This window comes from Arachis hypogaea, chromosome 18 (genome assembly GCF_003086295.3).
Source record: "Arachis hypogaea cultivar Tifrunner chromosome 18, arahy.Tifrunner.gnm2.J5K5, whole genome shotgun sequence".
Lineage (NCBI taxonomy): Eukaryota > Viridiplantae > Streptophyta > Magnoliopsida > Fabales > Fabaceae > Arachis > Arachis hypogaea.
Window position 1 is genome coordinate 2,821,994 of NC_092053.1, and position 14,842 is coordinate 2,836,835.

Here is a 14,842-nt window from a genome sequence, read left to right on the forward strand (position 1 = left end):
GTGTTGATTCATAATAAGTTGTATAAAATAAGAGTAGGTTTTCCTCCAAAGCTATCCCATATATATGGACATGGTGTACAAGTAAATCTGATTTTTAATTTTTAAAATATTTTTTTTAATCCCATTGCACATTTTGTATACTAAAATCATTGGTTTTCAATATTTTTCTCTTTAACTATTATTTGACTATCATAGATATTAAATTGTCATTTATACGTGCAAGGTACAAAATTTTTTGCATTATATCAATAAATTTTTATATTAATGGTGTCTTTTTAAACCTTAAAAAAAAAACATAATTATAACTCTGAAACAAATTCATGTGCCAACAAAATTCTTAATCTCTTAAAACTAAAATCAATAATTATAATTCAATCCATGCAAAAAAAATAATAAATTTGTCAAAAGAATGAATCTATATATAATAATATAAAAAAAAATAAACAAACGAAGAACTCTCATTTTCTTTGAAAAAGAAAAACTCACAGATTAAATCATAGTGTATACAAAAAACTTTTATGGTAAGTATCCTAAATCTATCACTACAAGAAAAAAGGTCTATGGCTACGCTTTTTTTTTGCTACGCTTTAAAAGCGTAGCCAAAAGTGGTCTATGGCCACGCTTTTATGAGGGTGGCGATAAAATAAAGATTTGGCCACGTTTTTTTTGCTACGCTTTAAAAGCGTGGCGAAAAGTGTCAATGGCCACGCTTTTATGAGAGTGGCAATTGATGCAAGATTTGGCCACGCTTTTATTTGCCACGCTTAAAAAGCGTAGCCGTAGAGAGAAACCGGCACGCTTTTAAGGCGTAGCAACCGAGTTTTGTTATTGCGGCGTTCGAAAAGCGTAGCCATTTCTTAGAAGCCTTTTGGCACGCTTTAAAAGCGTAGCCAAAAGGTTCCCTCGGAAAAAAAAAAAAAGATAGGGATAAATTAAAAAACCCCTTCTTCGTTTAAAGACTCGGTTCACTTAGAGAAAAAGGTTCATTGTGCTCTGCCCTAACCCGTTCTTGTTCGTGCTCTGCCCTAAATCCTCCATCAAAAGCCCCAACGCGACGAGACACTCACTGCCCTAACTCCTCCTCCTTCATTGTGCCTCGCCCTCACTCACCGTGGATGCTCCCCTTTGCCGCTGTTCCATTACTTCGCTGCAAAACCCTAACCCCCTAACCCTCCCGCGCCACTCCCTTCCTGCTTCTTGCTTCTTTATAAGTCCTCTTCTTTTATTTCTTTTCCTATTTCACCTTACCCCCTCTCACTCCCTCCCACCTTTCTGTTCATTTATTTTTTACTTTTAATTATCTTTTACTTTTAATTACCTGATTTGTTGAAATCAGGATGTATTGAAGGCAATCTCGTTGAAGCAGAACTGGGATTTGAACGATTTGCGGGTTCTTAATTCGGAATCTGTTGGGAACAGGTTCAGGTTCGGAACGTTTCAGAACTTCGAGTTCAGAATTGGGTTTGGGAAAAAGAGCAATTTTTCTGTGAAATTCCCTTAGCCACAGGCGCCGCAGAAGCAGAACGCGGTCACCGCCGAGGCGCCGCACAAGGCACAGAAGCAGAAGCACTTCGTCGCCCTCTCCTCCTCCTCCTAAATCGCGCAGTCCCAGTGTTGTTGCGAACCATCAGAAGCTCAAAAAAGACGAAGAAGAAAAGAGAAGGTAACTGATTTTTGTTATTTATCCCTTCATTTATTTATCTATTTTGTAGTTTGTGTTCGTGATTTTTTTCCTGAATTGGTTGATAATTTAGTGTGTAATATTGGTGAGAAAATGTGAAACGAAGAGAATTCTATTGGTTGAGACTAGCAATTTCTGATTCGTGCTTGCTAGTTTTAACTTTAATTTATGAAGAATGCACCGCACTGGAAATTGGGTATGTTGAAAATGCGTGATAATTTTTGCAGTTATTCGATGTATTTTAGCAGTTATTCGATGCTTGCTAGGTTTTTGGGGACCCCAAATATAATTTCGAGAGGGTAAGCCTTTGTATTTCTACAGTTAACATGAATATGAAGATATAAATCTGATAGCAGTTTGGAGATTATGTATGTGTGCGGATTAGGATAAGCATATTTTTGTCTGACAAATCGATTATCATCAAAAGCTTATTGACTGTGAGAGATTTTTTTAAAATGGTTTTAGAAAGTTAAATGTAGCATGCTTGCAATCTAGGTAGATCTTTTGGAATGAATTTCCTTCTTCTTTGAGGGTAAGTGATGCCAATTTGAAAATGCAACAGGTTAATTTCCTTTCAGAATTCTGATTTTGCTGTACTCTATGTGCAATTTGGTCTTCAATTTATGAGTAGAGGAAATTGGTTATGTGGCTATGAAAATTAAATATATATATATCTCACATTAATTAATGTTTACAAGGTTAGTAGCTAGAGGTTCTAATGATTTCACTGTCACTTTCTTTGCTTCACACAGTTGTTGGATTAGATCACATGACATGACATGTTGGTAAATGGTAATTTATGTGTGTTTATTTTAAAAATGAGTTTGCCAATATTAAACAAGTAATCTGAATTCAAGTTTCAACACAGAATTTAACACGCAATGTAACTTGTTTTGTTGTTTTGTTCTAAGGCCTTAATCAAAGAATATTTGAATTGTGCAGTGGATCTGAAAGGTTTGGGTCAAATTCATTCTTTCAAGTCCTTTTTTTCTTGTTTAATTCAATTTAGCGATTGGTTGGGTTAACCTGAAAGCCCAACTAGTTTGAGTTCCTGTGTGAGTACTATCATAATTAAGTTAAGCTAGATTAGTGTAGTTTTGAATTCTTTTATATGTTGTGTGTGACAAAGGGGACTATGGAGACGAAGTAACTGGAGACACTAAAAGATTTCCACAGGGAAAGAGTGAAGAGTCTTGTTGACGCAGGTGCTGACTTGATTGCCTTTGAGACTATCCCTAATAAATTGGAGGCACAGGTTTATGCTGAGCTTCTTGTGGAAGAAGACATACGCATCCCTGCATGGTTCTCTTTTAGCTGCAAAGACGAGACCCATGTGGTTAATGGTGATCCCATTCAGGACTGTGCTTCTATTGCTGACTCATGCTCACAAGTCATTGTAGTTGGAGTCAACTGTACAGCTCCTAAATTTATTGATGGTTTGATTTCATCTATTAAAAAGGTGACACTTCAATTTAATTAATTGAACTCCTCTTTTATGTGTTTTACTTGTGTATAAGTATTAAATGTCAAAAGAAATTTAATGGCAGGGTACAAGTAAGCCTATAATTCTGTATCCCAACAGTGGAGAGAGTTATATTGCTGAGACCAACCAATGGGAGGTGAGTGAATTCCATGATACTATATATAATTATTTCTAGTTTAAGTCCTTTTTATTGTCTTTATATAATGTGGATCCCACTTAATTGAATTTACGTCCACTTGATGATATATGATTGTATAGAATGAATCACAAAGTAACATTTAAAAAAAAATTAGAACTAATAGAAGCTGAAAGTAGACTTGCTTGAACAAAGCAATCATGGAAATGAAGGCGAAGAAGGGAAGCTCCCATGCGAGCTTCTTTGCTCACAGCAGAGTTCATTGTTGACTTAATTGTTGAAAGTGTATTCGGACATTTTGTGGCATAAAAATTAGATGACAATTGAGCTGGCTCTAATCCTATAAGACACATGAATATTAAGAAATCAACTTTGCTAATTGGAAATGCCATGCTGGCAATGAGGGAAAGGTTGGAGAACTACACTTTGCCGGTTATTAGATATGATTTTGCAATTTCTTGGATTATGATATTATTACAGGGACAATAGTAAGGGCTTTATACTTTATATGAAATTGCATCCCATAATTCATTGGGCTGTAATTTATTTTTTAGTTTAAATCAGTCTGAGTAGTTTGGGATGAATTTTTGTTGAATATGATGCTAGAGCATAGATTATAAAAGATGATATATCTAACTTAAGAGTGTATAACGTGGTTGCTAGATGTTGAAACTAAAATCCAGTTTCCTCTAATTAATACTTTGTTGATCTTAGCATGGAATTTGCCTCTTGTAATTGACAGGGAATGAAACTGCTTCTAACTAGTCGGAAGAGTTCCCTTGGTCGAATTCTAGTTAAGACCTGCAAAAAGAATAAGCCAAATATTAATTAGATACTAATTGTTCGTGTAAATATCAAAAGAGATACAATTATCATAAGTCATTACCAGTTTTCAATTCTCATGTTCATCAGGTCATAGCTACCGGACTGACTACTTTTAGTGAACCAGAGTCTGATCCAGTCTGGCATTATTTCAATATACAGGTTTGGAAATTTTTTTCGTACCCATTATTTGAAATAGTCATTTATTTTCATATTTTGCTGCTAGAGTTGTTGTAACTTTGCATATATATTGTGTAGCTCTATAGCTTCCCTATCCAATGTCCCTTTTACTTTTAATATTCTCTCTTCAATTGCAGATCTTATCTTGTTGGTGGTTACATTAACCAAGATTACTTTTTTCTTATGATTTAGCTTTATGTTAGGGATGCATCTAAGAACTGGAAGTTGGTTCAGTCGGAAGGGAATAGTCGATTCTCTCTGAGAGCCATCAGAAAATCTGATCTTGCTGGACTATACTTCAACCGAGAAATAGAAGGGTATTGTAGATTTCGATGATCATCTTGACGATATAAGCAAGTAAGTGCTTTTGCCAGGCAGCACTTTATATTTTGGTATTATAATTGATTACACACAATCTATAATGATGAGAGCAGAATGCAATTAAACCAAAATTATTTATCAACATTCAAATTGGTTTCTTTTGTTCTGCAGGAAAGACTGGGCCAGCTGTAGCAGCATGATGGCAAAGTAGAACTAAAGAAGCATGATTTCTTGCACTATTCTTATCTGTAAATGTTCTTCATTATTGATTACTAATGAGCTTGTACTGATGTTTGTGCCTCGGCCATTGAAATTTTATGTTAATATGTACTTTATAAACGTGCTTTTAATTTCTTAGTCAATGCCCCAATGGTCCTTATGTTGATTTCTGGCAAAATCATGGTGCTGTTGTACTTCCATTGTATAGTTGCATTATTAGTTATTGATATCATTGCCTTAATGTGTACAGATATTTCCTTCTCCTTTTTCTAAATTATATTCAAGTTTAAGTGCTAATTTTATTGGGGAAATTCGTTAGTTACATTGATCATTGTTAATTGAGCTCCAAGTTTTCTATGCTAAACAGGATTTTTTTTTCAAATTTGACAAGGCTATTGGCACGCTTTAAAAGCGTGGCCATATATCTCTATTGGCACGTTTTAAAAGCGTAGCCATATGTCTCTCTATTGGCACGCTTTAAAAGCGTAGCCATATGTCTCTCTATTGGCACGTTTAAAAAGCGTAGCCATATCTTGCTATTGGCACACTTTAAAAGCGTAGCCATATCTGGCACATATGGCTACGCTTTTAAAGCGTGGCGATCTTTAAAAGCGTGGCAAAAAAAAAGCGTGGCGATAGATCACCAAAAGCGTAGCGATAGAGCAACCGGCAACCTTGCAGTTGTGACCCTTTCAAAAGCGTGCCGATAGTTCAAAAAGCGTGGCGAAAAGCTATCGCTACGCTTTTTTGGACTTTTCGCTACGCTTTAAAAGCGTAGCAAAAAGCTTGTTTTCTTGTAGTGTATAGATGTGTAGTGTCTATGATAAAAAAAAATTAATTAAATTCTTTTAATTTTATGAATTAACTATTCCAATATTTGGGATTGAGACGCAGATAAAAAAAATAATGCTACGTAGCCAAAATATTATAAATAATAAATAAAGATATATGATTAATAATATTTGTGTTTATAAGAGAGTACAAATTACTCTCCTAATTTAATTAATGAAATTAATTTTTTTTATAATTAATTATCTTTCTTTATTTAATTATATTAAAAGTTAATTCTAAATTTAATGTGGATCAGATTCCAAAAATTTCTCCCTTATTATTACAACATGCATTTATAATTTTATAATTTTTTCTCTCAAATAAAAATCTCAAATCTCCTCAACACATTTTATAAAAAATAAAAAAATTTTAAATTTGATCAATTTCTATTTATTGAAAATTAAAAACATGCAAAATTGTTGGTTCATGACTTGTAAAATAAAATAATAAATAATAATAAATTAATACCAATTTATTGATTATAGATATTATATATATAATTATTAATATTATACATATAAAAATATGGATGTTAAATTTGAGAATTTAACAACTTCTGTTATATAACTTATATTTTACATATAGACTATTATAAAATTAAAAAGTAAAATATAAAAAAAATTAAAAAATAAAATTTTAAAAATAATTATTAACTCATCATATTAAAATCAATAAATAAACATACATATGAATACTAAATAAAAAATATTAAATTATAACCCTTTGGTGTACATGTAAGATAATTTAAAATATATAACAAGACACCTAGTTTAAAATTTGGTAATACTAATTATAAAAATTTGTTAATTATAAATATTATATGTATAAAATTATAAATGTTATGAGTATGAAATTATGGATGTTATTAATATAAAATTTTGAATGTTATGTGTATCTTACCTAACTATGAATGTTATGTGTATATATGAACTTGTGGATGTTATGAATAAATTAATTTAGATACTTGACATTTTCTTTTTCAAATTTAATTATAGTAAAATTTAAAAATATATGTGAATCAGAATAAATGATTTTCACTCTGAAAAACATGAAATAAATTTTTAAATTATCAAAGACGGTGATTTAAAAAATTATACATTGATTTAAATGTATGATGTTTTCAAAAAAAATATTAAAATATTTTGAATCATGATTTATTAGTGTATATATAAAATAATTTGAAATATATAATAAAATATAATTTAAAATTAAATAATATTAATTGTAAAAATATATTAATTATAAAAATTATATATATGAATATATAAATATTACATAATAAATAAAAAATGTACTTTTGTTATTACAATATAAATTAAATACTATAAATATAAATTATGTATATTACTTATAATATGCTATTTAATATATGTAATTAATGTTTTTATATACATTAAATATTGCAATAAAGAAAAAATAGGCGCGTAAAAGGATAACAATTAAATTTTGCTCATCACATTAAATAAAGTTAAAAATAAAAAATTTTGGTTGATTTTGGTTCCTAAGTTTGGTTTCCAAATTTTTTCCATAAAAAAAATGGTATATACATATATAAAAGAATATAATATTATATATATATATAGTATTTTTTATGTACTTTTTATGTATTATTTATGTACTCTTTATACACTCTTCGTATAATCTTTTAATTTTATTAACATGTGTTACACAATCTAAAAACAGCACATATTTAAACTTAATTTTACAAAATTAAAAGTCTATTTTACCGCGAGCTTTGCAGATACCAGAGAATCCACCTTGGAACATTTCAGATTCGCAATGCTTGTCGACGCCAGCCCTGGCAAGGCCCAGCAGGTGTGCTAGATATGTAGGGCTTTAGCCCCACTAGTTAGCCAAAAGAAAAACCTTTGTTGCGTTAACTTTTAAAAAAAACAAAACATTTAAAAACAAAACGTTTGTACTAATTTTGATTAGATTTAGTTACAAAAATGTTTGTATATATAACATTTGCTAATTAAATATTTATATAAATTTTTTATATTATCACTACAAGTAAATTTAATTTTTTTAATATATATTACTAATAAAATAGTTTAATTACAACAATGTTACTTGCACACTAAAATTAGCTACTAAAATTAACTACTATAGATATGTAGTGTCTATGATCAAAAAATTAATTAAATTTTTTAATTTTATGAATTAAAATGTTTCAATATTCAGGATCGAGACATAGATAAAAAAATGGTATATACATGTATAAAAAAATGCAACGTTTTTTGTATATATATACTCTGTGTATTTTTTATGTACTCTTCATGTACTATTTGTATATTTTTTATACATTTTATAGTCTTTATTAACATGTGCTACACAATCTAAAAGCAGCACATATTTAAACTTAATTTTACAAATTCAAAAATCTATTTTACCCCAAACCTTGGAGATACAGAGAACCCTACTTCCAAAACTTCAGAGATTCGGCCACCCTTGCCAACGCCGCTATCAAGGATAAGGGGATTGGCGGCGGCACAGCCACACGATCTCAGCTGTGTTAGATATGTAGGACTTTTTATGGCTATGGAGTTTTTTGTTAAGGCCCACATTGTTCTAGGGCTCACATTGTTCTAGAGCCCATAATAAGACTCATGTTAGTTTTCTTTTCTGCTGTCTGGGCCTTTGGCCCCACTAGTTACCCAAAAGAAAGACCCTTTATTGCGTTAACCTTTTTTTAAAAAAAAAAAACATTTAAAAACAAAATGTTGTGCCAATTTGATTAGATTTGATTACAAAAATTTTGTATATATAACATTCATTAATTAAATATTTATGTAAAATTTTTATATTATCACTATAAATAAATTTAATTTTTTTAATATATATTACTAATAAAATAGTTTAATTACAACAATGTTACTTGTGTACCAAAATTAGTTACTAAAATTAACTATTATGGATGTATTTGGCATATATTACTAAAATTCACGTTCATGGTGATTGATTATTCTTGGAAAATTATGTAAGAAATTTATTTCTTTTTTACCAAGCATAGGGGTGCACAGATCCGGTCCGGCCCGAAGGTCCGGCCCGGTCCCGAACACTTTAGGGACTAAATTGGTGTGATTTCATCGGGTTTAGGGTCGGGTACGGGTCTCAAAAATAGACCCGGTCATTATTTCGGGTCGGGTCCGGGCCATAGCTCGGGTCACCCGAAGTCGGCCCGGTGGCCCGGTCATCATACACAATTAATATTTTGTGTTATTAGTGATGGATCATGACTATTCTTATGTGGAATTTAAGTATTGTAAACCTTAATATTTTGTGTTATTAGTCATTATAAGACTATAAGTTAATGTTTTATGTTTAGAATGCATAAGACTTTAGACTAATACATAAAATTGTATTATTTGTATTCGTTTAAATATTTGGTATTATTAGACAATATTAGTATTGATTGTGGTTATGCTTTAATATTGATTGTGGTTATGCTTTAATTTTGAAGAAGGGTTGGTTCTTGTTATATTTTTTTAAGTGAATTTTACTATGTTAACTAATGGTTGGAGTCTTAAAAATTTGGATATTTTTACATGCTAGCTTACAAGAAGGTATCAACGTAATGTAATGTTAATGACCCGGTTTTTACCCGGTATAATTGTGGCCCGAAAGTGTATTGGTTTCATCGGGTTTAGGGCCGGGTTCGAGTCAAATAAATAGACCCGGTGTATATTTCGGACTGGGTCTGGGTCACATCAAACCCAGCCCATGTGCACCCCCAAACATATCCTTCGTTTTCTTCTGTAAAAAGGATACCAATAACTATTATCTTCATATTATTATTTGTCCATAGGAATTTTTTTTATCCTTTACTGCATTATATTTATGTTATGTATGAAATTTTTTTATTTTTTTATTTGATTTTATTCATATAAATTTTATTTACCTTTTATTATTTCTTATTTGTATGATTTTTTTTCTATTTTTTAATGTACTCTATTTTTGTTTTATATTAATTTTTTTATTTTTTATTCTGATATTGTAAAATTTGTAATTGTAATTATTATATACTACGTTTATTATCAAAATTTTGTATAATATAAATTATGATCCTATACAAAAAGACAAAATAAATAAAAAATTAATTATAAATAACAATAGAGTAATAAATAATGAAAATTTAAAATCTAAAATAATACTAAATTAAAGAGGATGGACAGTACTAGCAAAATTATAGAATATTTTTTTGTTGACATTATAAAATTTATAGTACTCTCTTTTATATTTTTATTTTTTATTGTATTTATTTTATTTATATCATAAATATTTTTTATATTATTTTTGTTAATGTTCTGATATTGTATATATATAAAAAAAATTATTTAAATTGATGTCTTTTTTAGTAATTTTTCATCTAAAAGTGATTTTAAGTTGTATAATCTAAATAATATTTTTTTTATTATAATCCATTTTGATATAAAAATTGCCAAACATAAATTACATTAACACAAACTTATTTTTCATCAAAATCAATTTTAAAAAATCAATTTTATACAAATTTTCATTTACAAACGATATCTAAACACACACTATATATTTATCTATAAATACATGTATAATTTAATTTATTTTTAATATGTCTTATATTTTAATGTATATTCTATATTAATAATTAATTTTAATATACACTTAACATTATTAATTTAATTATTATCAATTTCTATATTTTTACTAAATTTACAATTATAAAAGTTTATAATTAAGTATTTATCCATACAAGAGACACTAACGACACGAATATGAAACACATATACACCATTGGTTTCAAATTTTGTTGAACAATTATATTGATATCTTAATAATTCGTAGATATTAAAGTATAAAATTACTTAAAAAATAGTTTTAATGTCTTTTTAGTTAATTAAACTATTTTAAATACAACAACAAACAACAACAACAACAAAGCCTTGTCCCACTAAGTGGGGTCGGCTACATGAATCAAACAACGTTATTGTGCTCTGTCATGTATCATGTCTACAGAGAGACCGTTTACATGTAGGTCTCGTTTGACCACCTCATGGATGGTCTTCTTAGGTCTTCCTCTGCTTTTCGTCCTTTGTCTATCTTCCATCTCATCCACCCTCCTGACTGGATATTCTATCGGTCTTCTTCTCACATGTCCAAACCACATGAGATGCGATTCAACCATCTTTTCCATAATGGGTGCTACTCCAACTCTCTCCCTTATATCTTCATTCCTTATTTTATCCAATCGCGTATGACCACTCATCCATCTCAACATCTTTATCTCTGCCACACTCAGCTTATGTTCGTGCTCCCCTTTAGCCGCCCAACACTCCTACCATACAGCATAGCCGGTCTTATAGCGGTGCGATAGAATTTACCTTTAAGTTTTAAAGGTACTTTTTTGTCGCATATAAAACCAGATGCACTCCGCCATTTTGACCAACCTGCTTGGATCCTATGATTTACATCTTGTTCAATCTCTCCATTATCCTGTATGATGCACCCAAGATACTTAAAACTTTTAACTTTTCGTAGGGTGTTTTCTCCGATCTTCACCTCTATATTGGGGTTTTCCCTTCTCAAACTGAACTTACATTCCATATATTCCGTCTTGCTACGGCTTATGCGCAGACCATACACTTCTAGAGCTTCTCTCCATAACTCCAACTTCTTATTTAGGTCTTCCCTTGACTCCCCCATAAGGACGATATCATCAGCAAAAAGCATGCACCATGGCACAGGCTCTTGGATGTGCTCTGTGAGTACTTCCAAGACTAATGTGAAAAGGTATGGACTTAAGGATGATCCCTGGTGTAATCCTATACCAATAGGGAATTCTTCTGTCACACCACCTTGAGTCTTCACACTAGTTGTGCCCCCATCATACATGTCTTTAATTGCCCGAATATATGCGATCCTTACTCTCCTCTTTTCTAAAACCTTCCATAAGACCTCCCTTGGTACCCTATCATACGCTTTTTCCAAATCAATAAACACCATATGTAGATCCCTTTTATTACTACGATACGTCTCCATCATCCTTCTTAATAGGTATATCGCTTCAGTGGTAGATCTTCCTGGCATAAATCCAAATTGGTTCTCTGTTACTTGTGTCTCTTTTCTCAACCTCCGTTCTATCACCATTTCCCATAACTTCATAGTATGACTCATAAGCTTAATCCCTCTATAGTTTCCGCAACTTTGTATATTCCCCTTATTCTTGTAGATAGGTACCAAGGTGCTCTTTCTCCACTCATCAGGCATCTTCTTTGACCTTAAAATCTCATTAAAAAGCTTGGTTAACCAGTTGATGCCTTTTTCTCTAAGACCCTTCCAAACCTCAATCGGGATATTATCAGGTCCTACTGCCCTGCCATTTTTCATCTGCTTTAGAGCCTCTTTTACTTCGAAGTCTCGAATCCTTCGATAATAGTCAAAGTTTTGATCTTCTTCCCTTGTGCATAATCGACCAAGGCTCGGAAGAGTCTTCTGTCCCTCATTAAATAACTCGTAAAAGTAGCTCTTCCACCTTTCATTAATCTTCTCCTCTTGAGCCAATACATCTCCATCCTTATCCTTTATGCACTTAACCTGATCCAAATCTCTCGTTCTTCTTTCCCGGCTCTTTGCGATTCTATATATATCTTTTTCTCCTTCTTTCGTGCCCAAAGACTGGTAGAGACCCTTATATGCTCTTGTTCTTGCTTCACTTACAGCCACTTTTGTCTTTTTCTTAGCCGCCTTATATTTTTCCTAATTATTTGCATTGCGGCATAAAGACCACTCTTTAAAGCATTCCCTTTTTATCTTTATCTTTTCTTGTATACTCGCATTCTACCACCAGGACTCCTTGTCTCTTGGTCCTATTCCTTTAACTTCACCAAAACTTTCTTTTGCTGTTCTTCTAATAACTTCTGCCATCTCCCTCCACATCTCTTCCGCGCTTCCATTCCCATCCCACTTTTCCTCTTCTCCTACCCGTCTTAGGAAGCTTCTTTGTTCCTCACCTTTCATCCGCCACCACCTCGTCCTTGGGTTCTTCGTATGATGTCTTTTCCTCAACTTTTGCTCAACGCGAAAATCCATGACGAGCACCCTATGTTGTCTTGTCAAACTCTCTCCCGGGATAATTTTACAGTTAATGCAAAATTTCTGGTCGACTCTCCTCAACAAGAAGAAGTCGATTTGAGAGCTTGTCATGCCACTCTTATAGGTTATAAGATGTTCGTCTCTTTTTTTAAAACATGTATTTGCGATGAGAAGATCAAAGGTTGAGGAAAAGTCCAAAATAGTTTTACCCTCGGCATTGATCACCCCGAAATCATGGCCTCCGTGAATACTCCCGTATCCAGTTACTTCTCTCCCAACATGGCCATTTAAATCTCCTCCTAAGAAAATCTTATCTCCCAAAGGTATGCCTTGAACCAAACTCTCTAGATCCTCCCAAAACATTATCTTGTGTTGTTCGTCCGAACCCACCTGCGGTGCATAGGCGCTAATCACATGGAAAGAACCTCCCTCCACCACAAGTTTGATAGAGATGATCCGATCTCCCACCCTCTTGACATCCACTACGTCATTCTTCCACTGCTTATCCACAATTATTCCAACCCCATTCCTATTCTTCACCTTTCCTGTATACCAAAGTTTGAAACCAGAAGTATCCAACTCCCTAGCCTTTGCACCAACCCATTTCGTTTCTTGTAGGCACATAATGTTAATCTTCCTCCTTGTCATGGTGTCCACCACCTCCATGATTTTCCTGTTAGAGTGCCTATGTTCCATGTCCCAAATCTCAACTTTCTGTCACTTCGACCTTTACCTTTTACTTTGTGAACTAGCTTATTTACCCTCGTCCGTTCACGAAAACGCGAGAATCCTTGCTCATTTAACACTACATCCGGGTACCGATGCAGCGGCTCTTGCTTTGACACCGTACTCGAGTCATACGGCGCGTTGCTTCCGGACAACGACCTAGTTTTAGCGCAATAATGTATTTGATTCATGTCATGGGGGTTCGGCTATAATTTTATGTTGGTTGCCGAAAACCTAACACAACCCTTCTCCTTTATCCGGGCTTGGGACCGGCTATGTACCACACGTGTAACATAGGCGGAGTTTAATTAAAATATTTTAAATATTTTTTATTAATAATTAATTATATATTATTTTCAAATTATTTCTATTTTAAAATAATTTCTTTTTTTTATTAAGATATAGTTGATACTTGATAGACAAATAGTTAAAAAGGTGTCATATTTAAAATTTGTCTAAGTAGATAATTTAGCAAAAACATATGTCATATGTACAAGGATTATTGTAGCTAAGTCCAACTAAGCTGATGTAAGTCTAGCAAAAAAAATATGCGCACTACGTGTCTAGGTGTCTACGTCACTGCTTCTCCTTTTTGCGCTTCCTATAAAATTTTCGAAATATAATATATAAAAAGGTAAAGTATATTTTTTGTCCTTAAAGTTTGGCAAAAGTTTTAAAAATATCCTTAAGTTTTATTTTGTTTTAATTTTATCCCAAAAATTTTTGATTTGTATCAAATATACCCTCGGATGCTAAATTTTCAAAAAAATTAAGACCAATATAACAATAATGCATGAAAATTATGCTTGATTTGCTTGTGTTGAGAGGTTGTTCTTATGAAATTGTTGTTTAATCGATCTTAAATTTTTTGAAAAATTAGCCGTCAGGGGTATATTTGATGCAAATAAAAAACTTTTGGGACAAAATTAAAACAAAATAAAATTTAAAGATATTTTTAAAATTTTTATCAAACTTTAAGGACAAAAAATATATTTTACCCTATATAAAATTTTACACATAACATAAATTTAATAAATATAGTACACAAATTTTTATACATAGTATATAAATTTTTGCATATGATACAAAAATTTTTACTGTATAAGTATTTTATTAGTAAAAAATGCTACTCATCTTTTAAATATTGTTCTTTATTCAATCTTTTAACTTCGCCTATATTACACTTGCGGTACATAGCCGGTCCCAAGTTCGGATAAAGGAAGAGGGTTGTGTTAGGTCTTCGACAACCAACATAAAAATATAGTCGAACCCCTATGACATGAATCAAAGACATTATTGCACTAAAGTTAAGTCGTTGCTCGGAAGCAACGCGCTGTATGGATCGAGTACGGTGTCAAATGAGCAAGAGCCG

The 14,842-nt window shown here is 31.8% G+C and overlaps 1 long non-coding RNA gene across 1 annotated transcript; it reads left to right on the top strand.

Moving 5' to 3' along the window:
• Positions 1 to 956: 956 nt before the first annotated feature.
• LOC140181626 (uncharacterized) lies at positions 957 to 5,086 on the top strand. The gene is made up of 6 exons (XR_011876606.1): positions 957 to 1,663; positions 2,811 to 3,140; positions 3,229 to 3,300; positions 4,213 to 4,284; positions 4,495 to 4,659; positions 4,795 to 5,086. It is a non-coding gene; the product is annotated as an uncharacterized lncRNA (long non-coding RNA).
• The last annotated feature ends 9,756 nt before the right edge of the window (positions 5,087 to 14,842 follow it).